Consider the following 26708-nt stretch of genomic DNA (forward strand, 5'->3'; position numbering starts at 1 on the left):
TGGTCCAATTCTCACATCCATGGGGATTCCCAGGCAAGAATACTGGAGTCAGGTTATCATTTCCTTCTCCAGGGGATCTTCCTGACCCAGGGATTGAAACTGTGTCTTCTGCATTGGCAGGTTGATTCTTTACCACTGAGCCACCAGGGAAGCCTGGTAATGACTGAATTTGCCAAATGGACACAATAAATACCAAATGGAAAAACACCATGATTTGAATATTGACTTCAAGTCTATACAACAGATGTGAGACTTAGATAGATATGTCTTGATAATGGAAACCATACATGTCTTTATTCAAATGGCTGTAGACTGGATAAGGACGAATAGTTTCCACACAATATTGTAGATAATTGAATGACTACTGTGATGAGACATGATCAATTGAAGCCACTGAAGGTTATGAGAATGGAAAGTAAAACGATGTTCTGTTCTACTACATGTACCGGTTCCAGTCACCAAACCCATATGCTACAATCTGTAAAGATATTACTGGCTTGGTGGCATAGTGGTAAAGATTTTGCCTGCAATGCAGGAGACTTGCAGGAGATGCAGGTTTGATCACTGGGTTGGGAGGATCCCCTGGAGAAGAAAATGACAACCCACTCCATTATTCTTGCCTGGGTAATCCCATGGACAGAGGAGCCTGGCTGTTTGCAGTCCATGGGGTCACAAAGAGTCAGACATGGCTGAACATCTAAACAACAACAAATTAAAGATACAGCATAGGAACATCCAGATGGAAGCGATGTATAGAGCAAGGTATGGGGGCAGGAGTGTGGAGCTTCCCAGGCGCTCTTACGACACACCAACCTTCCAGCACCGCTTTGTGTTCACCTGGGAATCATTAACCTTGCTATTTTTTTAAACAGATTTAATTTTAGTGATGGAATTCTTTATTGTTTCTCAGGGTACTTTTTGTTTGTTTTGTTTTAATTTTAAAAAACATTAACCAGTCTTTTTGAAGAATGGTCTGTGAAAAGTGGGTTCTATCATATAAGTTTGGGAAACTGCATTCTATAAATATCCCTCGACTGCTTGGCGATGTATAATGAACATCAACTTTTATCAGCTTAATAGAGACTCAGGGACATTATTTTATTACTAATAACTTAACCTGTATCAAGCACTTACTATTTTAAGGCTCTGTTCTAAGAACCCCAGATGTATTAATTGTTCTAATCTTTATAAGAAGTCTGTCTTCTGCAGTTATTTCCTTTTTTTTTCCCTTTCTTAACAGATGAGAAGACTGACACCCAGAGTGGTGAAATGACATGCTCAAAATCCCATGACTAGGCTAGGAAGTGAAGAGCTGGGATTCAAACCCAGACATTCCAGGCTCCAGGTACTGTCGTACTTTCTGTTACCAGTGAAGTTCAGCATTTTTCAAACTTGTTTGTTGCTTTTTTCCCTACTTGAAAGCCTATTTTAAATGGAAGGTGTTTTTTTTTTTTTTTTTAACTTTTTGGCCATGTCTCGTGGCATGTGGGACCCTAGTTCCCCAACTGGGGATCAGACCTGTGCCCACTGCATTGGAAGTGTAGAGTCTTAACCACTGGACCCCCTTGAAGGTATTTGTATATTCTCTTTTGCAGTGACTGTCCTAGGAATTTTTAAAAGGTCAACATCACTCTATAGTACTTTTGAGGTACTAAAACAGTTCATAATCGAAATCATTATTTTACTCTGCTTTCTCTGTTATTATCATAGTTAAATAAATTAAGAAACTGACAGGTAGTGCCATGGAGCATTATAATAATGGACCTAAGAGTCTGAACCTTGGCTCTGCCTATTTGTTAGCTAGGTGACCTTAGAAAAGGTACTTTATTTCTCAAAGCTTCTGTTTCTTTCTCTAAAAGGTTAATATCTTACAAGGTGGTTGTGAGAAATAAATGAAAAAATCATGTCGTATCTGACAAATAGAAGGGTCTCAATAAATGTTAATTACTCTTTTTTTTTTTTTTTTTAAGTCACCTCAGTTCTTTACCACGAATGATTATGAAAATAGTTGGGAAAGAAAAATCAGTTTTAAATTTAAACTGTCTCAGTGTTTATGCTGATATCAGCTACATTTCTGATAAAATGATGTTGTCATGATACAGGTTGTATGGGAGTTAAAACCAGTTTCCTTCCGGCTTTCCAACTGACATAATACACAAAACCTGACTGGGCAAACATAGACCTATTTATTAGATCACTTATTATTAATGTTAAACTAGCTTTGGTGCTGACTTCTCCGGTTCTCTTTGAAATTTCACTGTTGTCATTTAAAATCTGACAGACTTCAAAAGCTTTGTAAAATGCTTAATGGTTTAAATCATCCTTCAGAACATAGAAAGTGTATTTTCCAAAGGGGTGTTCTCTATCTAGCAATATGCTCAAAATCATGCAGGAGGACAGAATTGCTTATGTTTTCACATTTACTACTGGAGGGTTATTCAGTTTTTATGGCAATCAACTTTGTGCTTTAGGGGAGGTATTTAACATATATAACGAAAGCATGAATAATCATGTAAAACAAAGCTATTACAAGAAAAATCTATAGAGAGTTTTCAGTTTCACAATGATTTACTGCCTGAGCGAAAAGAAGATGGGTTTGGGTTGAGCTGTATGTGTGTGCTCAGTTGTGTTTGACTCTTTATGACCCCATGGACTACAGCTTGCGAGGCTCCTCTATCCATGGGATTATCCCGGCAAGAATACTGGAGTGGATTGCCATTTGCTTCTCCAGGGGAATCTTCCCGACGCAGGGATTGAACCCATGTCTCCTGTGGCTCCTGCCTCGCAGGAGGAGTCTTTACCGTTGAGCTACCTGGGAAGCCCTTGAGCTGTTTGTCGGGGATCTCTAATATTCTATTCTAAGTGCCTCGTAATAGCCCAAGTACATAGTAAACACTCAGTACATATTTATGGACCGATTGAGTTTGATTTCTAATCCCAGCTATATACCTTGCAACTTCTGTAACCTTGGACTTTCTCGCACCTTCTAAACTTCCGTTTCCTCTTAAGTATCAATATTAACTTCCCAGGATTGTTGTAATAGTTAAGTGTTCATGCATTAAAATAGCCAGCCCAGCACATGGTGTGTTCCCCAGATACCTCAATAATGTTCTTTTCAAGCACTCTTTTTGTTTCTTATTACCAAAATATTTAGTTGTATTCAAGGGTGTTTACACTCTTGAGAAAAATGAATGTTTATTAAACTGAAATTATATTCCTTTGTAACCCATACTTGAAATGTTTCAGCAAAAAATGATTGTATGTTTGTTAGACTTTGGTTTGAATCTTGTCTTTAGTGTTGGAACCTTAGGGAAGTTATTTAGCCTCTCTGTAGGTATTATGAAGCTGAAATGAGGAAAATATATAAAGTCTCTAGTTCATTGCCTGGTTTGCGTAAGCCCCAAATAGATATTATTTCTTTAAGTTGAAACTGTCATTTAGTGTGCTAATTTACATAATTAATTCATATAGATCTAGAGCCTACTCTATTCAAGCCCCATTAAGAGCAAACAGGAAGACTGTAAATGGACATTGGGAAAATTATTATGTAGGCAACTGAATTTGACCTTGCCTAAGGTGCTGGAGAAGACTCTTGAGAGTCCCTTGTACCGCAAGGAGATCCAACCAGTCCATTCTAAGAGAGATCGATCCTGGGTGTTCATTGGAAGGACTGATGCTGAAGCTGAAACTGCAATACTTTGGCCACCTCATGCGACGAGTTGACTCACTGGAAAAGACTCTGATGCTGGGAAGGGTTGGGGGCAGGAGGAGAAGGGGACGACAGAGAATGAGATGGCTGGATGGCATCACCGACTCTGTGGATATGAGTTTGAGTGAACTCCGGGAGTTGGTTATGGACAGGGAGGCCTGGCGTGCTGTGATTCATGGGGTCGCGGAGAGTCGGACACAACTGAGCGACTAAACTGAACTGAACTGAACTGAAGTCAGGTTTGGGGCTTCCTTTGTGGCTCAGTGGTAAAGAGTCCACCTGCCAATGCAGGAGACTGGGGTTTGATCCCTGGGTCGGGCAGATCCCCTGGAGAAGGAAATGGCAACGCACTGTAGTATTCTTGCCTGGAAAATCACATGGAGAGAGGATCCTGGAAGGCTGTAGTCCATGAAGTCACAAGAGTCATACATAATTTAGCAACTAAACAAAAACAACAAATTAGGTTCGGCAGAAGTAGTATTTTCTATCATAATTGAAGTAGGATAAATTAATGGGGTTATGCCAGCAAATTTGGAAAACTCATCAGTGCCCACAGGACTGGAAAAGGTCAGTCTTCATTCCAATCCCAAAGAAAGGGAATGCCAAAGAATGCTCAAACTACCGCACAATTGCACTCATCTCACACGCTAGTAAAGTCATGCTCAAAATTCTCCAAGCCAGGCTTCAGAAATATGTGAGCCGTGAACTCCCAGATGTTCAAGCAGATTTTAGAAAAGGCAGAGGCACCAGAGATCAAATTGCCAACATCTGCTGGATCATGGAGAAAGCAAGAGAGTTCCAGAAAAACATCTATTTCTGCTTCATTGACTACACCAAAGCCTTTGACTGTGTGGATCACAATAAACTGTGGAACATTCTGAAAGAGATGGGAATACCAGACCACCTGACCTGCCTCTTGAGAAACCTGTATGCAGGTCAGGAAGCAACAGTTAGAACTGGACATGGAACAACAGACTGGTTCCAGATAGGAAAAGGAGTGCATCAAGGTTGTATATTGTTACCCTGATTATTTAACTTATATGCAGAGTACATCATGAGAAATGCCAGGCTGGATGAAGCACAAGCTGGAATCAAGATTGCCGGGAGAAATATCAGTAACCTCAGATATGCAGATGACACCACCCTTATGGCAGAAAGTGAAGAGGAGCTCAAAAGCCTTTTGATGAAAGTGAAAGAGGAGAGTGAAAAGGTTGGCTTGAAGCTCAACATTCAGAAAACAAAGATCATGGCATCTGGTCCCATCACTTCATGGGAAATAGATGGGGACACAGTGGAAACAGTGTCAGACTTTATTTTTTTGGGCTCCAAAATCACTGCAGATGCTGATTGCAGCCATGAAATTAAAAGACGCTTACTCCTTGGAAGGAAAGTTATGACCAACCTAGATAGCATATTAAAGAGCAGAGACATTACTTTGCTAACCAAGGTCCGTCTAGTCAAGGCTATGGTTTTTCCCGTGGTCATGTATGGATGTTGAGAGTTGGACTGTAAAGAAAGCTGAGCGCTGAAGAATTGATGCTTTGGAACTGTGGTGCTGGAGAAAACTCTTGAGAGTCCCTTGGACTGCAAGGAGATCCAACCAGTCCATTCTAAAGGAAATCAATCCTGGGTGTTCATTGGAAGGACTGATGCTAAAACTGAAACTCCAATACTTTGGCCACATCATGCGACAAGTTGACTCACTAGAAAAGACTCTGATGATGGGAGGGATTGGGGGTAGGGGGAGACGGGGACAACAGAGAATGAGATGGCTGGATGGCATCACCAGCTCGATGGACATGAGTTTGAGTGAATTCCGGGAGTTGGTGATGGACAGGGAGGCCTGGCGTGCTGTGATTCATGGGGTCGCAAAGAGTCGGACACGACTGAGCAACTGAACTGAACTGATTGCATTATGCTTCCCTGGTGGCTCAGACTGTAAAGAATCCACCTGCAGTGCGGAGACCTGGGTTTGATCCCTGGATTGGGAAGATCTCCTGGAGAAGGACATGGCAGCCCACTCCAGTATTCTTACCTGGAGAATTCCATGGACAGAGGAGCCTGGCGGGCTGCAGTCCATGGGGTCACAAAGTGTCGGACACAACTGAGTAACTAAACAACAACAACATTGCACTTGGCATGACCTTTATTTGATGTAGTCTTTATTGAACATCAAAATTTTTAAAAAATGAATGTCAGAGACAGGTTCATGAGAACTCAAGGAGACCAGGTAAATTTTGCTATGTAAAGTTTTTCATCCTTTGCTGATCTTCTTCATTAGAAATAAACATGTTCCTCCCCTTTACTAAAATTCAACATATGATATTGGTAAGCCAAATTTAATAAAACATTCTGCCCATTTTAAAATTCACTTGAATTGTTTAGATACCATACAAAATCAGTTTCTACCATGGCAGATTAAGCATTGCAAAGCTGGTGGTAAGAATTTTATGTGAACTCCTGACAAATAGAAAAGATTATTGAGCATTGTAGGAAAAGGTTTACTTTTGAAAATGTTCCTAATGTCCTTAACAATAAGGTTTTTAAAGGGATACTAAAAGATCACTGTTTATTATGGGGAGGTAACTTTCTCTGATAAGGTGTTAACATATGTTTTCTGTTTTGTAGGGTTTCTTTGATTTGTTAAAATGTAATTCACAGAACATAAAAGTTTCAGTGGCTTTGACTACTTTCATTGTCATGCAGCTATCACCATTATCTGGTGCCAGAAGTTTTTTGTCACACTCAAAGGACACCCCCTTAAATTTTCTCCCTTCTCCTAGCCCCTGGCAGCCATACCTCTGTTTTTATCTCTGTGGATTTGGCTTTTCTGAGCAATTCATATAAAGAAGAGTCATATGATATATTGCCTTATGTGTCTGTTTCCTTCCTCACATAGTATATTTTCAGAGTTTACTTGTGACGTGGCGTATCAGTTCAGTTCAGTTCAGGTGCTCAGTCGTATCTGACTCTTTGCGACCCCATGGACTGCAGCCCGCCAGGCTTCCCTGTCCATCACCAACCCCCAGAGCTTTTTCAATCGCATGCCCATTGAGTCAGTGATATCATCCTACCATCTTATCCTTCTCCTCCTGCCTTCAGTCTTTCCCAGCATCAGTGTCTTTTCTAGCGAGTCAGTTCTTCGCATCAGGTGTCCAAAGTATTGGAGCTTCAACATCAGTCCTTCCAATTCAGGACTGATTTCCTCTAGGATTGACTGGTTGGGTCTCCTTGCAGTCCAGGGGACTCTCAAGAGTCTTCTCCAACATAACAGTTCAAAAACATCAGTTCTTTGGTGCTCAGGTTTCTTTATGGTCCAACTCTCACATCCATACGTGACTATTGGAAAAACCATAGCTTTGACTAGAGGGACTTTTGCCGGCAAAGTAATGTCTCTGCTTTTTAATATACTGTCTAGGTTGGTCATAGCTTTTCTTCCAAGGAGCAAGCATCTTTTAATTTCATGGCTGCAGTCACCATATGCAGTGATTTTAGAGCCCCCCAAAATAAAGTCTGTCACTGTTTGCATCGTTTCACCATCTATTTGCCATGAAGTGATGGGACCAGATGCCTTGATCTTAGTTTTTTGAATGTTGAGTTTTAAGCCAACTTTTTCACTCTCCTCTTTCATTTTCATCAAGAGGCTCTTTACTTCTTCTTTGCTTTCTGCCATAAGGGTGGTGTCATCTGAATATCTGAGGTTATTGATATTTCTCCCGGCAATCTTGATTCCAGCCTGTGCTTCATCCATATCAGTACTTTGTAGCTGTTCTGGGCTGAATAATTCCATTATAAGGATATAGCACATTTGGTTTATCTATTCATCAGTTGATGGATGTTTGGGTTGTTTCCACTTTTTGACTGAGAGATGATGCTGCTTTGAACATTTGTGTACAAGATTTTGTGTGTACATGTTTTCAATTCTCCTTGGTATATAGCTAAGATGGAATTGCTAGGTTATATGGCGGCTCTGTGTTTAACGTTTTGATGAACTGCCAAACTTTTTTCTGAAGCAGCTGCGTCATGTTATGTGGTTTTTAATGTTATTTAAGATTCTTGGAAGAAATGAGGAAAAAGTTTATGAAAATACTAACCTAAGATGTTAGTACTCATGAGAGCCACTCTGGCAAACCAGATGAAAGTCTCAATTTGTCTCATTTGCTGTATAGAATGAAAAATTAAGATATAAACCCACATCATAGAAGCAGTGTCATTTTTTATATTCTCTTATTCCTTCACCTGCCCACTTCTCTTAAAAGTTTGGAATATACTTGGAATTGATGTTGTTTACTTTCACATAACGAATATGTGACTAAAAGTGACATATTAAGTTTCCTGCTTTTCTTTTCTTTAGTGTGTTTCATATTTTATTATACAGTTTACTAAAGCAGAGAAACTGAGCATTGTTCTTTCTGCAGAAAACATTCTTAATCAAAATTCAGAATAAACAGAATCAAAGTAGATTTGAATTCTGTTTAAACTTTCTTGGATATAAAAATATTTTTCAAAAATATCACATTAAAGACCTTAGTTATTTGTGTTAATGTAATGGGTGGTTTAGAAATGCTTTTGTCTTCTCTGCTGATGCTGCTGCTGCTGCTGCTAAGTCGCTTCAGTCGTGTCCGACTCTATGCGACCCCAGAGACGGCAGCCGACCAGGCTCCGCCATCCCTGGGCTTCTCCAGGCAAGAACACTGGAGTGGGTTGCCATTTCCTTCTCCAATGTGTGAAAGTGAAAAGTAAAAGTGAAGTTGCTCAGTCGTGTCCGACTAGTAGTGACCCCATGGACTGCAGCCCACCAGACTCCTCTGTCCATGCGATTTTCTAGGCAAGGGTACTGGAGTGGCTTGCCATTGCCTTCTCCGCTGATGATGCTACCCTTGTCTTTTGTTCTCACTGGTCATTATCAGCTATTCAAACAAACTTCACATTTGTTCTAACCAAGATTTATACAGCCTTCATAAATTTACATGAAATGAAATTATTATAAAGAAATAAAGTATTTTTGTTTCATTAGGGAAATAAACTTTCAAAGCAGAAAGGACACTCAAGAGAAATAATACTTACGGAGTAATTTCTAATATTAGATCAGCACATAAGTGCTTTTCATGCCTTTCTCATTTAAGGTGACAATCCGTGTGAATTTTATATTTGAAAGAAGAAATGTGATTATCAGTCATTTCATAAAGCTTGATGTGAACCCTGGTGCTCTAGGATAAATTGATCCTTATTCCTTCTAAGGATGTATCATAGAGATTGAGTCATATTCTTTGAGTAATGAAAAATTAAGGAGTTTCTTTTTTAGGTAAACTCTAAGTCAGCTTTGCAATGTGGACATCGAATACATTGTTTACTAAATTCTATAATTTTACCTGGTAATTTTCAGTTGTTTTCCAGTTATTTTGTTTTTAATATATTTTATGTTATTTCACTGGGTAATTTTATCTACTTCATTTATGGAATGCCTGAGTAAAGAAGTAGATATTGGGTTTTAATCAGGATTTTTCTCTGAAAATTGAGCCTTTTAATAAGTTTTTAATGTATTGTTTTTGGTCTGTTGTATTAATTTTTCAGTTGATAACTTTCTTTACTGACTAGAAGTAGTACAGAAAATGCTTTCTACCACCCTGTAATGTAAATTTTAGATTAAAAAATTTACCTCAAAAAATAAAAAATAATTTACCATATGACTCAACAGTTGTGCTCTTGGAAATATATTCTAAAGAAGTGAAATCACTGTCTTGAAGACATATGTGCATCCCTTCATTTATTGTAGCGTTCTTTACGGTAGCCAAGACATGGAGACAGTGTTGGTGTTCCATCACTGGCTGAATGGATAAAGAAAATGTGGCATGTATGTATACGATAGAGTATTATTCAACCATAAAAATAAGGAAATCCTGCCATTTGCAACAACATGACTGGACTGTAATGGTATATGCTAAGTGAAATAAACCAGACAGAGGAAGACAAATCCTGTATGATATCACTCACATGTGAAACCTAAACAAACTGAAGACAAAGGAAAAGAGAACAGATTGGTGGTTGTCAGAGGCAGAGGGAATAGGTGAACGTGCCACAAGGTAGGAACTTCCAGACTTACTTGGTGATCCAGTGGTTGGGAATCCCCCTGCCAATGCAACAGACATGGGTTTGACTCTTGGTCCAGAAAGATTCCACATGCTCTGGGGTAACTAAGCTCAGGTGCCACACTACTAAAGCCTGCAGACTTTAGGGCTTGTGCTCTGCCACAAGAGAAGCCAGCATCATGAGAAGCTCGCTTACTGTAGTTAGAGAGTAGCTCTCACAAAAATAAATAAATAAATAAAAAGGTACAAACTTCCAGTTATAAGATAAATACGTTCTGGAGATGTAATGTACCGTATGGTGACTATAGTTAACAGTCCTTTATTAAATATTTAAAAATTACAAATGGAGAAATCTTAAAAGTTCTCATCACAAGAAAGAAAAGTATTTGTAACTATGCAGAGTGATGGATATTAACTAAACTTACAGTGTAAACATTTTGTAATATATACATATATCAAATCTTTACACTGTACCCCTTGAACTAGTACAATATTATATATCAGTTATGTTTCAATAAAACTGGGGAGAAATTCATCTCAGATAAAACACTGATGGCTGCTATTTTTATTTAAGATACTGGTAAAGAGAAAGAAGCAGGGAATTTTGGAGCTCAAGTTTTGTATAGGGCTTTCCTGGTAGCTCAGCTGGCAAACAATCCGCTTGCAATGTGGGAGACCTATGTTCGATCCCTCAGTTGGGAAGATTCGCTAGAGGAAGGAATGGCAACCCTCTCCAGGATTCTTTCCTGGAGAATCCCCATGGACAGAGAAGCCTGGTGGGCTACAGTCCATGGTGTCACACAGAGTCTGACATGACTCAGTGACTCAATACAGCGTATATATATATATATATATTTTAAATACTTCAGCTGGAATTCCATCACCTCCACTCGCTTTGTTTGTAGTAATGCTTCCTAAGGCCCACTTGACCTCACACTCCAGGATGTCTGACTCTAGGTGAGTGATCACACCATTGTGGTTATCTGGGTCATTAAGACCTTTTTTGTAAAGTTCTTCTGTGTCCTTGCCACTTGTTTTTAATCTCATCTGCTTCTCTTAGGTCCTTACTGTTTTTGTCCTTTTCGTGCCCTACCTTGCATGAAATGTTCTCTTGGTATCGCCAGTTTTCTTGAAGAGATCTCTAGTCTTTCCCATTCTATTGTTTTCCTCTATTTTTTTGCACTGTTCACATGAGAAGGCCTTCTTATCTCTTCTTGCAATTCTCTGGAACTCTGCATTCAGTTGGGTAAATCTTTCCCTTTTTCCATTCTCTTTTGTTTCTCTCCTTTCCTCAGCTAATTTGTAAGGCTGCCTCGGATACCACTTTGCCTTCTTGCATTTCTTTTTCTTTGGAATGCTTTTGTTCCCTGCCTCTTGTACAGTGTTACAAACCTCTGTCCATAGTTCTTCAGGCACTCTGTCTATCAGATCTAATCCCTTGGATCTATTTTTCCCTTCCACTGTATAATAATATAAGGGATTTGATTTAGTACCTGAATGGCCTAGCGGTTTTCCCTGCTTTCTTCAATTTAAGCCTGAATTTTGCAATAAGGAGCTCATGATCTGAACCACAGTCATAGAGTTTCTTCATTTTCAGCTGCAAAGAATATGATCACTCTGATTTCAGTATTGACCATCTGGTGATGTCCATGTGTACTGTCACCCCTTATGTTGTTAGAAGAGGGTGTTATGTCTTGATTGAACTCTATTAGCCTTTGTCCTCCTTCATTTTGTAGTCCAGGGCCAGATTTTCCTGTTACTCCAGGTGTCTCTTGACTTCCTACTCTTGCATTCCAATCCCCTATGATGAAAAGGACATCTCTCTCTCTCTTTTTTTTTTTTGGTATTAGTTCTAGAAGGTCTTGTGGTCTTCATAGAACTGGTCAACTTCAGCTTCTTCAGCATCAGTGGTTGGTGCACAGAATTGGATTATCGTGATGTTGAATGATTTGCCTTGTAAACAAGCAGATCATTCTGTCATTTTTGAGATTGCACCCAACTCCTGCATTTCGGACTATGCATATGTCCAAAATGCATAGTCCAATCTTTTGTTGACTATGAGGGCTACTCCATGTCTTCTAAGGGATTCTTGCCCACATTAGTAGATATAATGGTCATCTGAATTAAATTCACCATTCCTGTCCATTTTAGTTCATTGATTCCTAAAATGTTGATGTTCACTCTTGCCATCTCCTGCTTGACCACGTCCAATTTACCTTGATTCATGGACCTAACATTCCAGGTTCCTATACAATATTGTTCTTTCCAGCTTTGGACTTTACTTTCACCACCAGACACATCCACAGCTGAACGTCATTTCCTCTTTGGTCCAGCCACTTCATTTTTTCTGAAACTCTTAGTAATTGTCCTGTACTCTTCCCCACTAGCAGACTGGACACGTTCCCATCTGGAGGACTTATCTTCTGGTATTATATATTTTTGCCTTTTCATACTGTTCATGGGGTTCTCTCGGCAAGGATACTGGAGTGGTTGCCATTTCCTCCTCCAGTGGATCTTGTTTTATCAGAACTCTTCACTGTGACCCATCCATCTTGGGTGACCCTGCACAGCATGGCTTATAGCTTCATTGAGTTACGCAAACCCCTTCGCCATGACAAGGCTGTGATCCTATAGAAATAGCTAAAAAACAGCACAAACAGAAATGATACAAATATTAGTGCTGTTAAAGCAGTGTTTGGAGGGAAACATTGTATTAAATTCTTATATTAGAAAAAAAGAAAGGTCTCAATCAGTGATCTAAACCAGATGTCAGTAAACTTCAGCTTGTAAGTCAGTCTAGCCGATCACCTGTTCTTGTGTGGCTTGTGACCTAGAATGGATTTTATGTAATAAAGTGGCTGAGAAAGAGTGAGAAGAATACTAATATTTTGTGATACGTGAAAATAATAGGAAATTCGCATTTTGGTGACCATAAGGCTTTATTGGAACATGGCCATGCTCGTCTGTTTATGTATTGTCTGTGGCTGCTTTCTTGCTATATTTGTGGTGTACAGTAATTATAACAGACTGTATGGCCTGAAAAGTCTAAAATACTTATTTTCTGACATTTTGTAGAAAACATTTGCCAGCCATGGCTATGGATGCTAAAGATTTTAAAACAGTTATATTGGTATATATTTCTCTTTACCACTTTTATTCAACATTGAAATAATGGTCCTAGAAAGTGTAATAAGTCAAGAAAAAGATAATAATTAAGCATAAAAATTAGGAAAAAAGAAGTAAAACTTATTTACATGTGTTATGATTGTGTACATAGAAAATTATGGAATCTGCAAAAAGCAATTTTAATAAGTGAATTTAGCAAAGTCTATATAAAATAATTTTAGTTCTCTATATTAGCAGTGAATGATTTGTAAACTGAAATTAAAACTATTATTTCTGATAGCATTTAAACAGACAGACAGATACCTATGGATAAATCTAAGGCTATGTTGGCTCAAAACTGAAAGGTAGAGACATTGCTTTTGTTGTGGTTGTTCAGTCACTCAGTCGTGTCTGACTCTTTGTGACCCCATGGACTGCAGCACACCAGGCTTCCCTGTCCTTCCCCATCTCCTGGAGCTTGCTCAAACTCATGTCCATTGAGTTGGCGATACTATCCAACATTGCTAATGTACATTAAAAAAAAAACTAGATAGTGATAGAACATATTTATGGATTGGAAGACTCAACATTATTAAGATGGAATTCTCTCTGTAAATAGATTCAGTTCAGCCTTCATTAACATCATAATAAGCTTTTTTAAAAAGTAATTTTTATTTATTTACGGGCTGTGCTGGGTTTTTGTTGCTGCCTTCGCTTTTGTCTAATTGCGGTGAGCAACTACTCTTTAGTTGCTATGCACAGGCTTCTCATTGTGGTGGCTTCTCGTGTTGCTGAGCACGGGCTGTAGATCTCAAGGGCTCTTCCTGGATTTAGAGGACAGGCTCAGTAACTGTGGCTCACAGGCTTAGTTGCTCCGCAGCATGTGGGATTTTCTCAGCTGAGGGATCAAACCTGTATCTCTTACATTGGCAGGCAGATTCTTTACCACTGAACCACCAGGGAAGCCGCAACATCCTAATCAGCTTTATTTGAAGAATTAGATAAGATGATTCTACAAACATATCAAGCTGTAAAGGACTAAGAATAACCAACATAATTTTGAAAAACACAGTTGGAGGACTTTTGTTTCCTGATGTCAGGATTTTCCACAAAGCTACAGTAATCAAGACATTGTTGGGTAATTCACTGGTGGTCCAGTGGTTAGGACTCCATGCTGTCACTGCCAAGGGTACAGATTTAATCCCTGGTTGGGGAACTAAGATCCTGCAAGATTAGGGGTGCAGCCAAAAAAAAAAAGTGTAGTGTTGGCATAAATTTAAACATATAGATCAGTCATACATAATAGAGGTCTCGGAAATAGACTCATACATTTTCCCACCGAAGTGCCAAGTCAGTCCAATGGGGAAAAAAAAGACAAATGTGTCTCTAACTTGATATCTATATGGAAAACAAGGAACTACCACCTTAACTCATTCCATACAGAGAAACTATCAATAATTCGCAAAGGATCATATATCTAAAGTGAAAAAGCAAAAACAATACAACTTCTGTATTATCTCTTACTTCATAACAATTACCCAGTACTTCCTGGCTTAAAGCAACACATATTTATGTAACAATTACTCTGTGTCAGGAATACAGGAGGAACTTAGCTAGGTAATTGCAGGACAGAGTCTCCCATAAGATGGTAATCAAGGTGTTAGCAAGACTGTAATCATCTGAAGACTTGACTGGGGCTTGAGAATCCCCTTCTAAGATGGTTTGTTTTTCATGGCTACTGCCTAGAGGCCTCAGCTCTTACTGGCTATTGGTAGGACTCAGTTCTTCACCACTTGAACATATCCATAGGGCTGCTTGAGCACCCTCATGATATGGCAGGTGACTTCCCTCAGAGTAAGTGATCAAAGAGTGAGCACAGGGACGAAGTGGCATTGGCTTTTATGACAAACTCTTGGAAGTCACCATCACTTCCACCATATTCTTACTCATTGCTCCAATCCACATTTAGAAAATTAAGGGTAGAAAATTAAGCTTCACCTCTTGAAGGGAAGAGTATCAAAAATTTGTGGACCTATTTTCAAAATGTCATAGCTTCTAGAAAAAAGAAAAGGAAACCATCCCTATGACCTTGAAATATTTAAATATTTATTGAATAAGATCCTAAAAGAAAAAAGATATGTAAAAAATAGATAAATTGGATGTCATCTAAATTAACACTTTAAATAATCCCACTAAGAAAAAGAGTAGGTAGGCCCAGAGTTGGAAAAAATATTTCCGGCATGTTTCATATTTATCCATCAAAGGACTTTTTTCTAGGGCATGTAAAGAACCACAACAACCCATTAGTAAAATGAGGAAAAGAGGAATAATCCAGTAACAAAGACTTCCCCAAAGAGGATACTAATGATCATTAAGCACTTGCAGAGGTAGTCAGTGTCACTTAGTCAAGAGGGAAATAGTGCAAAGTAAATTCATAATAAGATACCATTTCATGCCCTCTAAAATGGCTAACAAAAGAAAGGCTTAAGATGCTAAATATTGGGCATGAAGTGACGCAACTAGAATTCATCCATTGCTGATGGGTGTGCAAAATGGAACAGCCACTTTGGAGAACAGTTTGGCATTGTCTTTAATTTTTAAAATTTTTATTTATTTATTTGCTGTGATGAGTCTTAATTATTATAGCAGGTGGGATCTTTAGCTGTGGTGTGTGAACTCTTAGTTGTGGCTTGTGGGATCTCATTCCCTGACCAGGGATGGAACCCGGCCCCCCTGCATTGGTAGCTTGGAGTCTTAGCCACTGGATCACTAGGGAAAGTCCTGTTTGGCATTTTCTACTGAAGTTAAGTGCTTCCAGGTAGCTCAGTGGTAAAGAATCCATCTGCAATGCAGGAGATGTGGGTTTGATCCCTGGGTTGAGAAGATACTGTGGAGAAGGAAATGGCAACCCATTCCAGTATTCTTGCCTGGGAAATCCAATGGACGGAGGAGCCTGGTGGGCTACAGTCTATAGGGTCACAAAAGAGTTGGACAAGACTTAGTGACTAAGCAACAACAACTGAAGTTAAACATGTAGCCATCCTATGATTTGACAGTTCTGCCCCTATATATTTAATGTAGGAAAATGAAAACAGATGTCTACAAAATTATGAATTCAAATGTTCATAGCAGTCTTATTCATAAATGCTACAAATTGGAAACAACTGAAATGTTTGTTTACAAGAAAATTTATTAATAACTTGTGGTGTACTCATAGTACCCAGCACCTGATATGCCCAACAACACAGGTGAATCTCAAAACCATTGTGTTAAGTAAAAGATATTAGACATAAATGAACATGTACTGTTTTGTTTATATGAAGTTCAAGAAAAAAAACAAAACTCTTCTGTAGTGACAGAAATCAGAAGATAATTATAGATTGGAAAGGGAAGGAAGCTGTTTAGAAAGGAACATGAAAGAACTTCCTGAGGTCCATAGGAACGTTCTGTATTTTGTTTTGTGTGGTGGTTACATGGGTGTAGACAATTGTCAGTTGTCATCAAACGGAACTCTTAAGACTTGTGCCTGTTATTGAGTGTTTAATTATACTTCACATTTTAAAAATAGTAAACAAAAGTCTAGGGGAAAAATATTTAAGGCTGAGGTGATGGTGCTGAGATATGCTTTGGGGTATTTAAGGTCAAAGGAAGAAAGTGGTTCAGGTCAGGAAGATAACTGTCATCTATGGTTTGTTTCATTTACTCTGTATACTTTAACTTGCTAAGCAACAGGTTTTTATTTATTTATTAAAATTTTTTGACTGAGTCACATTATGTGGGATCTTAGTTCCCTGACTAGGGATCCAACCCATGCCCCCTGCAATGGAAGCACAGAGTACTAACCGCTGGACCACCAGGGAATTCCCAGCAACAGACTTTTAAATTTGAATATTTAATGTCTCCCCTTCATGGATCACCGCTTTGTCATGGCAAAGGGGCTTGTGGAACTCAGTGATGCTATGAGCCATGCCATGCAGGACCACTCAAGATGGACAGGTCATAGTGAAGAGTTCTGACAAAACATGGTGCACTGGAGGTGCATCCACTCCAGTATTCTTGCCTGAAGAACCCCATGGACAGTATTAACTAGAGAGCCTCTTGATGAGGATGAAAGTGGAGAGTGAAAAAGCTGGCTTGAAACTCAACATTCAAAAAATTAGACCATGGCATCTGATTAGGTCACTTCACAGCAAATAAATGGGAAAAAGTGGAAGCAGTGATAGATTTTGTTTTCTTGGCCTCCAAAATGCGGACAGTGACTGCGACCACGAAATTAAAAGATGCTAGATCCTTGGAAGGAGAGCTATGACAAACCTAGACAGCATATTACAAAGCAGAGATATTACTTTGCCCCAAAAGTTCATATAATCAAACTGCTTTTTCCAAAAGTTATGTACGGATGTGAGAATGGCGCGTAAAGAAGGCTGAGTACCAAAGAATTGATGCTTTCGAATTGTGCTGGGGAAAACTCTTGAGAGTCTCTTGGACTTCAAGGAGATTAAACCAGTCAATCCTAAAGGAAATCAACCCTGAATAGTCACTGGAAGGGCTGATGCTGAAGTGGAAGCTTCAGTACTTTGGCACCTGATGTGAAGAGCTGACTCACTGGAAAAGACTCTGATGCTGGGAAAGACTGAAGGCAAAAGGAGAAGGAGGCAACAGAGGATAAGATGGTTAGTTAACATCACTGATTCACTGGACATGAATTTGAACAAACTCTGGGAGATAGAGGAGAGAGGAGCCTGGTGTGCTGCAGTCCCTGGGGTTGCCAACAGTTGGACATGATTTAGGGACTGAACAACAACAAAAATTTAATGTCTTGGAAACTTATCATCCCATTGCTAGATGACTGAAGAGAGAGGGAAAGGGAGGGAGGGAGAGAGAGGGGAAGAATTTGTCAAATATGAAGGAAGCGATTTACCAGGGTGGAGGAGGGGGAGAGGTCTTCTCCAAAACCATATATTATTCACTTCTTATTAGATTTACAGTAAACCTTCTAAGTGGAATTCTTTGATAATGAAACTCCTTTGAAGTTCTGTTCTCTCCTTACCTTTCTACATAAGCCAGTGCTTTGTGAGTGTGTTTCGTATAATTACAGTCCCAAAGAAAGGCAATGCCAAAGAATGTTCAAACTACCACACAGTTGCACTCATCTCACATGCTAGCAAAATAATGCTCAAATTGCTTATGGCAGAAAGCGAAGAAGAACTAAAGAACCTCTTAATGAAAGTGAAAGAGAAGAGTGAAAAAGTTAGCTTAAAACTCAACATTCAAAAAACTAAGGTCATGGCATCTGGTCCCATCACTTCATGGCAAATAGAGAAACATTGGAAACTGTGAGAGACTTTATTTTGGGGGGTTCCAGAATCACTGCATATGGTGACTGCAGCCATGAAATTAAAAGATGCTTGCTCCTTGGAAGAAAAGCTGTGACCAACCTAGACAGCATATAAAAAGCAGACATTTCTTTGATGAAAAAGGTCCATCTAGCTGGTTTTTCCAATAGTCATGTATGGATGTGAGAGTTGGACTATAAAGAAAGCTGAGTACCGAAAAGTTGATGCTTTTGAACTGTGGTGTTGGAGAAAACTCTTGAGAGTTCCTTAGACTGCAAGGAGATCCAACCAGTTCATCGTAGAGGAAATCAGTCCTGAATATTCATTGGAAGGACTGATGTTGAAGCTGATACCAATCCTTTGGCCACCTGATGCGAAGAACTGACTCATTGGAAAAGACCCTGATGCTGGGAAAGATTGAAGGCAGGAGAAGAAGGGGGTGACAGAGGACGAGATGGTTGGATGGCATCATTGACTCAATGGACATGAGTTTGAACAAGCTCCGGGAGTTGATGATGGACAGAGAAGCCTGGCATGCTGCATTCCATGGGGTCGCAAAGAGTCAGACACGACTGAGCTACTGAACTGAACTGACTTCATAGGATTCAGTGACAGTGTTCAGGCTTGGATTTTGGCTCCACATTTGGGCAAAGTCCAGAGAAGCCATATGGTATACTGGGTAAGATCTTAGGCTCTACAGTTTGATTTCCTGCATTCCAGTCTTGGCTCAACTGGCTGCAAGCTGTGTGACCTGGGGCAAGTTCCTTTAACTCCTATAAACCTGTTTTCTGAGGGGCAATAGGATAAGAAGGAAAATCAGTTAGCTTATTGCAAATAATCCAAATGCTCATTTGAACAAGGGCAGGAGCAAAGGTGGAGAAAAATGGTCAAGTTCTGAATGAATTTTAAAGGTAGGACTAAAAGGATTTGATGACAGATCGAAAGAATGAGAAAAAGAGAGCAGGTAGTGAGAACACCAAAGTTTTTGACTTGAGGAACTGGGAGAGTGGAGATGGCATTGCTGAGATGAATATAGACATTTTACAGAGTAATGTCAGGGCTGAAGTTGCAAAGTGTTTTTGTTGTCATTATTTCTTGATTTTGTTGGGTTTTTCATTTAGGTGGTGGGTGGAGGTGAGAGCAAGCACAGGTTTTGTCAGGCAGACCCCTGGGACACATGTTATGCTTGAGGCCTTAATTGCTAATCATTACAGTTCAGTCCTTCTGCTATTACGTGGTGTAGGGGACAAGGGAACGAAGTGTGATATTTTAGATTTCATCCTTTGACTTTGCTTAGAAAGAGTGATTCTTGGATAAGTTGACATCTTGCTGTCTGAGATGTTTTCTAGGAAGAGTGGATCCAAAAGGTATTATACCATTGTCTTCAGACTCATTACTCAGAAACTGAAGCTAGATTCTTTAATTATCAAACAAGTTAATTCTGTTTTCTACTTCATTTATTCTTATCTCTGTTGTGTGATTCTTAAATGCGTATTATACTTTTTAGATACAGTTCAACCTTATTTCTATTAATATTTTATTTTTAAAACCTTTTGGGGGGGGTGGGTAGGTTTTCTTTTTTTGGCTGCCCAGTGAGGCATGTGGATTCAGGATCTTAGTTCACCAGCCAGGGATTCAACCTGTTCTCCCTGCAGTTAAAGCTCGGAATCCTAACCACTGGACCACTGGGGAATTCCCTCCTTAAAAACTTTTTCCAAGGAAACAGAACAGAGTATTTCTCTCTATTTCTTAAGTCCTTCCTAACTATTGTTTTAATGTTTTTGATAAAATGTATTAGCAGGCACACTCGTCACTAATAGAACATTTATTCATGTATTTATATGGTTTTTAACTAGAACACTACGTAATTTATTTCTAAACTGAGACATTTTTAAGAGTGAGAAGGGAAACTGATGGAATAGGACTCCAGGATAGCTGTGCTTAAACTAGGACTGTCCTGGGCAGATCAGCATGTCCGGTTACCCTGTTCTTAAGGCAGAAGAACAGCTAGAATAAGGGTCATTTTCTGTTTAAATACTTACTGGGAGGAGGCAAATGCCTGGAATAGTGGCTGGGAGGGAGAAATTCCCACTGCATTGCAGGCAGGTCTAGGAGGCTCACTGTGCTGCCCTAATCTTAGGGTATCTCAGGTGGTGATAAGAGCATAATTACAAATCTCTCACTTGAAAAACCAAAGGCTGTTGCAAAGGAAATGAGAGCTTATGCAAAAAGGTTTAAGAAATCAATTGTCTGCTTAAAGATTTGTCTTAGTAGTTATTATTTTAGATACAAGAATGAGTAATAACTTTAAAAAAAATAAATTTTTATTATTTATTTTTGATTGTTCTGGGTCTTTGTTGCTGCATGGACTCTCTAGTTGCAGTGAGTAGAGGCTACTCTCTAGTTGTGGTGCGAGGGCTTCTTATTGCGGTGGCTTCTCTTGTTGCAGAGCACGGGCTATAGGGCACACAGGCTTCAACAATTGCTGCGCATGGGCTCAGTAGTTACAGCTTCCAGGCTCTAGAGTGGAGGCACCATAGTTGTGGCACATGGGCTTAGCTGCTCAGAGGCATGTGGGATCTTCCCAGATGAGGGATCCAATCCATGTCTCCTGCCCTGGCAGGTGAATTCTGTACCACTGAGCCACCAGGGAAGCCCCAAGAATGAGTATTTGCTTTAAACTTCAATTGATTTTGTTTTTGAGGGACAAGTAGTGTATATTACAACTTTTCATAGGTGACATGAAATGTGGCAACTTTCTATCATTTTAAGTAGGAAACTCAGATACTAGCATTTAGTAATTATTGGTTATTTGTAATAGTAAAGACCCCTTCATTGATTACAGCCTTGTCCTGGTGAAGAAGGGGCTTGCATGACTCAATGAAGCTATGAGCCGTGCTGTGCAGGGCCACCAAAGATGGATGGATCACAGTGGAGAGTTCTGACAGTGTGGTCCATTGGAGGAGGGAATGACAAACCATTCCAGTATTCTTGCTGTGGGAACCCCGTGAACAGGATGAAAAGGCAAGAAGACATGGCAATGGAAGATGAGCCACCCAGATTGGAAAGTGTCCAGTATGGTGCTGTGGAAGAGTGGAGGGCAATTACTAATAGCTCCAGAAAGAATGGAGTGGCTGGGCCAAAGTGAAAGTGATGCTCAGTTGTGAATGTGTCTGGTGGTGAAAGTAAAGTAAGAACCTGGAGTGTCAGGTCCATGAATCAACGTAAATTGGATGAGGTCAAGCAGGAGATGGCAAGAGTGAACATCGACATCTTAAAAACTAGTGAACTGAAATGGATGGGAACCGGCAAATTTAATTCAGTTGACCATGATTATCTACTACTGTGGGCAAAAATCCCTTAGAAGAAATGGAGTAGCCCTCATAGTCAACAAGAGAGTCCAAAATGCAATCTCAAAAATGACAGAATGATCTCAGTTTGTTTCCAAGGCAAACCATTCAACATCACAGTAATCCAAAACTATGCCCCAACCGCAGATGTTGAAGAAGCTGAAGTTGACCAGTTCTATGAAGCCCTACCAACACCAAAAAAAAAAAAGATATCTTTTTCATTATAGGTGATTGGAATGCAGAAGTAGGAAGTCCAGAGATACCTGGAGTAACAGGCAAGTTTGGCATTGGAGTATGAAATGAAGCAGGGCAGAGGCTGACAGTTTTGTTAAGAGAACACACTGGACATAGCAAATACTCTTTTCCAACAACACAAGAGGCAGCTCTATAGTTTGTCAATACTGAAATGAGATTGATTATATTCTTTGCAGCCAAAGATGGAGAAGCTCTATACAGTCAGCATAAACAAGATGGGGAGCTGACTGTGGCTCAGGTCATGAGCTCCTTATTGCAAAATTCAGGCTGAAATTGAAGAAAGTAGGGGAAAAACACTAGACCATTCAGGTATGACCTAAATCACATCCCTTATATGATTATACAGTGAAAGTGAGAAATAGATTTAAGGGACTAGATCTGATAGAGTGCCTGATGAACTATGGACGGAGGTTCGTGACATTGTACAGGAGACAGGGATCAAGACCATCCCCATGGAAAAGAAATGCAAAAAAGCAAAATGGCTGTCTGGGGAGGCCTTACAAATAGCTGTGAAAAGAAGAAAAGCGAAAAGCAAAGGAGAAAAGGAAAGATATGAGCATCTGAATGCAGAGTTCCAAAGAATAGCGAGGAGAGATAAAAAAGCCTTTCTCAGCGATCAATGCAAAGAAATAGAGGAAAACAACAGAATAGGAAAGACTAGAGATCTCTTCAAGAAAATTAGAGATTCCAAGGGAACATTTCATGAAAGATGGGCTCGATAAAGGACAGAAATGGTATGGACTTAACAGAAGCAGAAGATATTGAGAAGAGGTGGCAAGAATACACAGAAGAACTGTACAAAAAAGATCTTCACGACCAAGATAATCACGATGGTGTGATCACTCACCTTGAGCCAGACATCTTGGAATGTGAAGTCAAGTGGGCCTTAGAAAGCATCGCTATGAACAAAGCTAGTGGAGGTGATGGAATTCCAGTTGAGCTATTTCAAATCCTGAAAGATGATGGTGTGAAAGTGCTGCACTCAATATGCCAGCAGATTTGGAAAACTCAGCAGTGGCCACAGGACTGGAAAAGGTCAGTTTTCATTCCAATCCCAAAGAAAGGGAATGCCAAAGAATGCTCAAACTACCGCACAATTGCACTCATCTCACACGCTAGTAAAGTCATGCTCAAAATTCTCCAAGCTAGGCTTCAGCAATACGTGAACTGTGAACTTCCAGATGTTCAAGCTGGTTTTAGAAAAGGCAGAGGAACCAGAGATCAAATTGCGAACATCCGCTGGATCATGGAATAAGCAAGAGAGTTCCAGAAAAACATCAATTTCTGCCTCATTGAGTATGCCAAAGCCTTTGACTGTGTGGATCACAATAAACTGTGGAACATTCTGAAAGAGATGGGAATACGAGACCCCCTGACCTGCCTCTTGAGAAACCTATATGAAGGTCAGGAAGCAACAGTTGGAACTGGACATGGAACAACAGACTGGTTCCAAATAAGAAAAGGAGTATGTCAAGGCTGTATATTGTCACCCTGCTTATTTAACTTATATGCAGAGTACATCATGAGGAACGCTGGGCTGGAAGAAGCACAAGCTGGAATCAAGATTGCCAGGAGAAATCTCAATAACCTCAGATATGCAGATGACACTACCCTTATGGCAGAAAGTGAACAGGAACTCAAAAGCCTCTTGATGAAAGTGAAAGAGGAGAGTGAAAAAGTTGGCTTGAAGCTCAACATTCAGAAAACTAAGATCGTGGCATCTGTTCCCATCACTTAATGGGAAATAGATGGGGACACAGTGGAAACAGTGTCAGACTTTATTTTTTTTGGGCTCCAAAATCACTGTGGATGCTGATTGCAGCCATGAAATTAAAAGACGTTTATTCCTTGGAAGGAAAGTTATGACCAACCTAGATAACATAAAAAGCAGAGACATTACTTTGCCAAAAAAGGTCCGTCTAGTCAAGGCTGTGGTTTTTCCCGTGGTCGTGTATGTATGAATGTGAGAGCTGGACTGTGAAGAAAGCTGAGGGCTGAAGAATTGATGCTTTTCAAGTGTGGTATTGGAGAAGACTCTTGAGAGTCCCTTGGACTGCAGGGAGATCCAACCAGTCCATGCTAAAGGAGATCAATCCTGGGTGTTCATTGGAAGGACTGATGCTAAAGCTGAAACTCCAATACTTTGGCCACCTCATGCGACGAGTTGACTCACTGGAAAAGACCCTGATGCTGGGAGGGATTGGGGGCAGGAGGAGAAGCGGATGGCAGAGAATGAGATGGTTGGATGGCATCACCGACTCAATGGACATGAGTTTGAGTGAACTCCAGGTGTTGGTTTGGACAGGGAGGCCTGGCGTGCTGTGATTCATGGGGTCGCAAAGAGTCGGACACTACTGAGGGACTGAACTGGAGTTGAAGAATAGAAGAATTATTTATTTTTTAGCACCACTGTATCAGTCACTCTGGAGAACACATAGAAACTGTAACAGTTGTTTCTAACTTCAAGATAAAGAGTAGTAAACTGAATACTGTTTTTTAAAGACGAATTAAAACAAAATTTTCCATATATAGTCTCTGTTAGTCTCGTTGTTTTTTGTATCAGTATATTTAGGAAAAGTTTTTGTAATAATACATACCTTCGTGACTTTAAGTGGCTATATAGTTTGCCTTTGTATGGATGTGCCATAGTTTATTTATCAAACCTCAGTCAATGAACGTTTTCCTCACTTTCTAACATTTTACATGGTGTTGCTGTGAACATCCTTGTAACTAAGTCTGTTAGGTGTGCACGATATTTTCCCCTTTAGGTTAAATCCCTATAAGTGATGCTGAACAGGGCCCTATGGGACTCCTGGGCACAGAGGTCTTTTTGTCCCCCATTTTTTAGAGGGCTTCCCAAGTGGCACTAGTGGTAAAGAATCTGCCAGCAGTGCAGGAGACCCAGGTTCTATCCCTGGGTTGAGAAGATCCGCTAGAGAAGGGACTGGCAACCCACTCCAGTATTCTTGCCTGGAGAATCCCATGGACAGAGGAGCCTGGTGAACTACAATATAGTCCATGGGATCTCAAAGAGTCAGACTAACACTTTCAGTTTTCTTATAGGCAAAATCCTACCCTCTGTGAACTTCTCTCAGTTCCAAATGGCTGAACAGTTGCTAATCAAAGGAGGAACAGCAGTGAAACCACCTGAGGCAAGATTAAAGGACCAGAGAGGCTCATCAAGATTAGGAGGCTAGCTCACCTAAGACCCTGAACAGACAGTAATCTTGTCAGCAACCCCACCCTTTTGAAACTTTGCAGAAGAAAGAATAGACTACTACTACCTGACAACATCGGAGAAGGCAATGGCACCCCACTCCAGTACTCTTGCCTGGAAAATCCCGTGGACAGAGGAGCCTGGTGGGCCGCAGTCCATGGGGTCGTGAAGAGGGACACGACTGAGCGACTTCACTTTCACTTTTCACTGTCATGGATTGGAGGAGGAAATGGCAACCCACTCCAGTGTTCTTGCCTGGAGAATCCCAGGGACGGTGGAGCCTGGTGGGCTGCTGTCTGTGGGGTCGCAAGAGTCAGACACGACTGAAGCGACTTAGCAGCAGCAGCAGCACCTAACTACATAACCTTTCTATACTCACCTGGGAGAGGGGGCACAGTTCTTGAGGCACTATCCTACTGTGTTTCCCCATTGCCTGGCAAAGTATTTAATAAAGCCACTCTTTCCTTCTCCTCCATAACTGTCTCTGTATTTCTGTTTGGCAGTGGTGCACACAGAGCCAAGATTTTGGCAACAGAAGTATAATTATGGGGTCAAAGGGATACAGAATTTTAAGACTTTCAACATACATTGCCATATTTCCCTCCAGAAAAGGTTTTATCAATGTAAATTATTTTGCTTTACCCTTGTGCCTTTTTCATGAATGTTTGCTTGATAGCTAGAAATGTTTTCTTATTAATTTATAATTTTTTATTTAATTTTATTAGATGAACGAATGTTTTCTTTGTTTTTAACCATGCATTTTTTTCTGTGATATAAACCTGGTTGTCTTCTTAACCCATTTTTCTATTTCTTTGTGTGTCTGTTCTTTCATGCTTCTCATATATTAAGGATTTTAATCCAAATATAATTTAAAATTCACTATTTTTTCAGTTTGGAAATAATTAAGGAAATATAAATGAAACACCAGTGAAGTACCTTTGTACCCTCACTAGTAAAATTACATTTTAATATGCTAACAAATTTGTGGTGAGACAGAACTCATGACCATTCTTTGGGGCATTATAAACTGTCCAGTTCTTTTGCACACAGTGAGATAATATTAAGAACTATAACAATATATGTCATCTTTGACCCAATAATTGCATAACTGGGCATTTATCACAAGAAAATAATTGAAAATAATTGAAAAATAATTAAATTTCTCAAACTACTTATTGTGGCAATGGCTGTAATAGTGATAAGTTAGAAACAAATGAGTGAAGTAGAGAGTAATGGTGAACTAAATTAGATTCATCATGAAAATATTAAGCTAGCATTAAAAATGATTAGGCAGTTATAGGTTGACATAAAAGAGAGTAGCCTTACATGGATTAAAGCAAAATACACAGTTATATCAATTTTATGGTTACAACTGTGGAAAAATACACATTAAAAGCAAAGCCCTAAAATACACTGGTTTGGTTTTTACATGTCACTAAGCAGGTATGTATAGAGTTTCCAGTGTTTAATTTAGTTGGTTGAATAAGTACTCTTGTGCCCATCTCACAGCAGCAATGTAAGAAAGGGATTGGTGTTATTCTCATTTGATAGATAAGGAAACAGTTATCACTGGACATATAAAGAAATGTATTTTTTTGTTAAGGATATTTTCAACTATATACAGAAATATAAAGAATATATCATGTA

General features: G+C 39.6%; 1 protein-coding gene across 6 annotated transcripts in view; it reads left to right on the forward strand.

The window, feature by feature from the left end:
* SHLD2 (shieldin complex subunit 2) overlaps nt 1–26708 on the forward strand; it is a 113035-nt gene that overhangs the window by 31183 nt on the left and 55144 nt on the right. For 4 of the 6 annotated variants that reach the window (XM_055425282.2, XM_055425283.2, XM_088842080.1 and 1 more), the window contains one exon: nt 1241–1345. The exons of the other annotated variants lie outside the window; for them this stretch is intronic. The gene's annotated coding sequence lies outside the window, so the exon portion shown is untranslated. The remainder of the gene's footprint in view (nt 1–1240; nt 1346–26708) is intronic. 6 annotated transcript variants of the gene reach the window in all.

The sequence above is a fragment of the Moschus berezovskii genome, chromosome 12 (genome assembly GCF_049115385.1).
Source record: "Moschus berezovskii isolate FMDL1 chromosome 12, NW_MosBer_1.0, whole genome shotgun sequence".
Lineage (NCBI taxonomy): Eukaryota > Metazoa > Chordata > Mammalia > Artiodactyla > Moschidae > Moschus > Moschus berezovskii.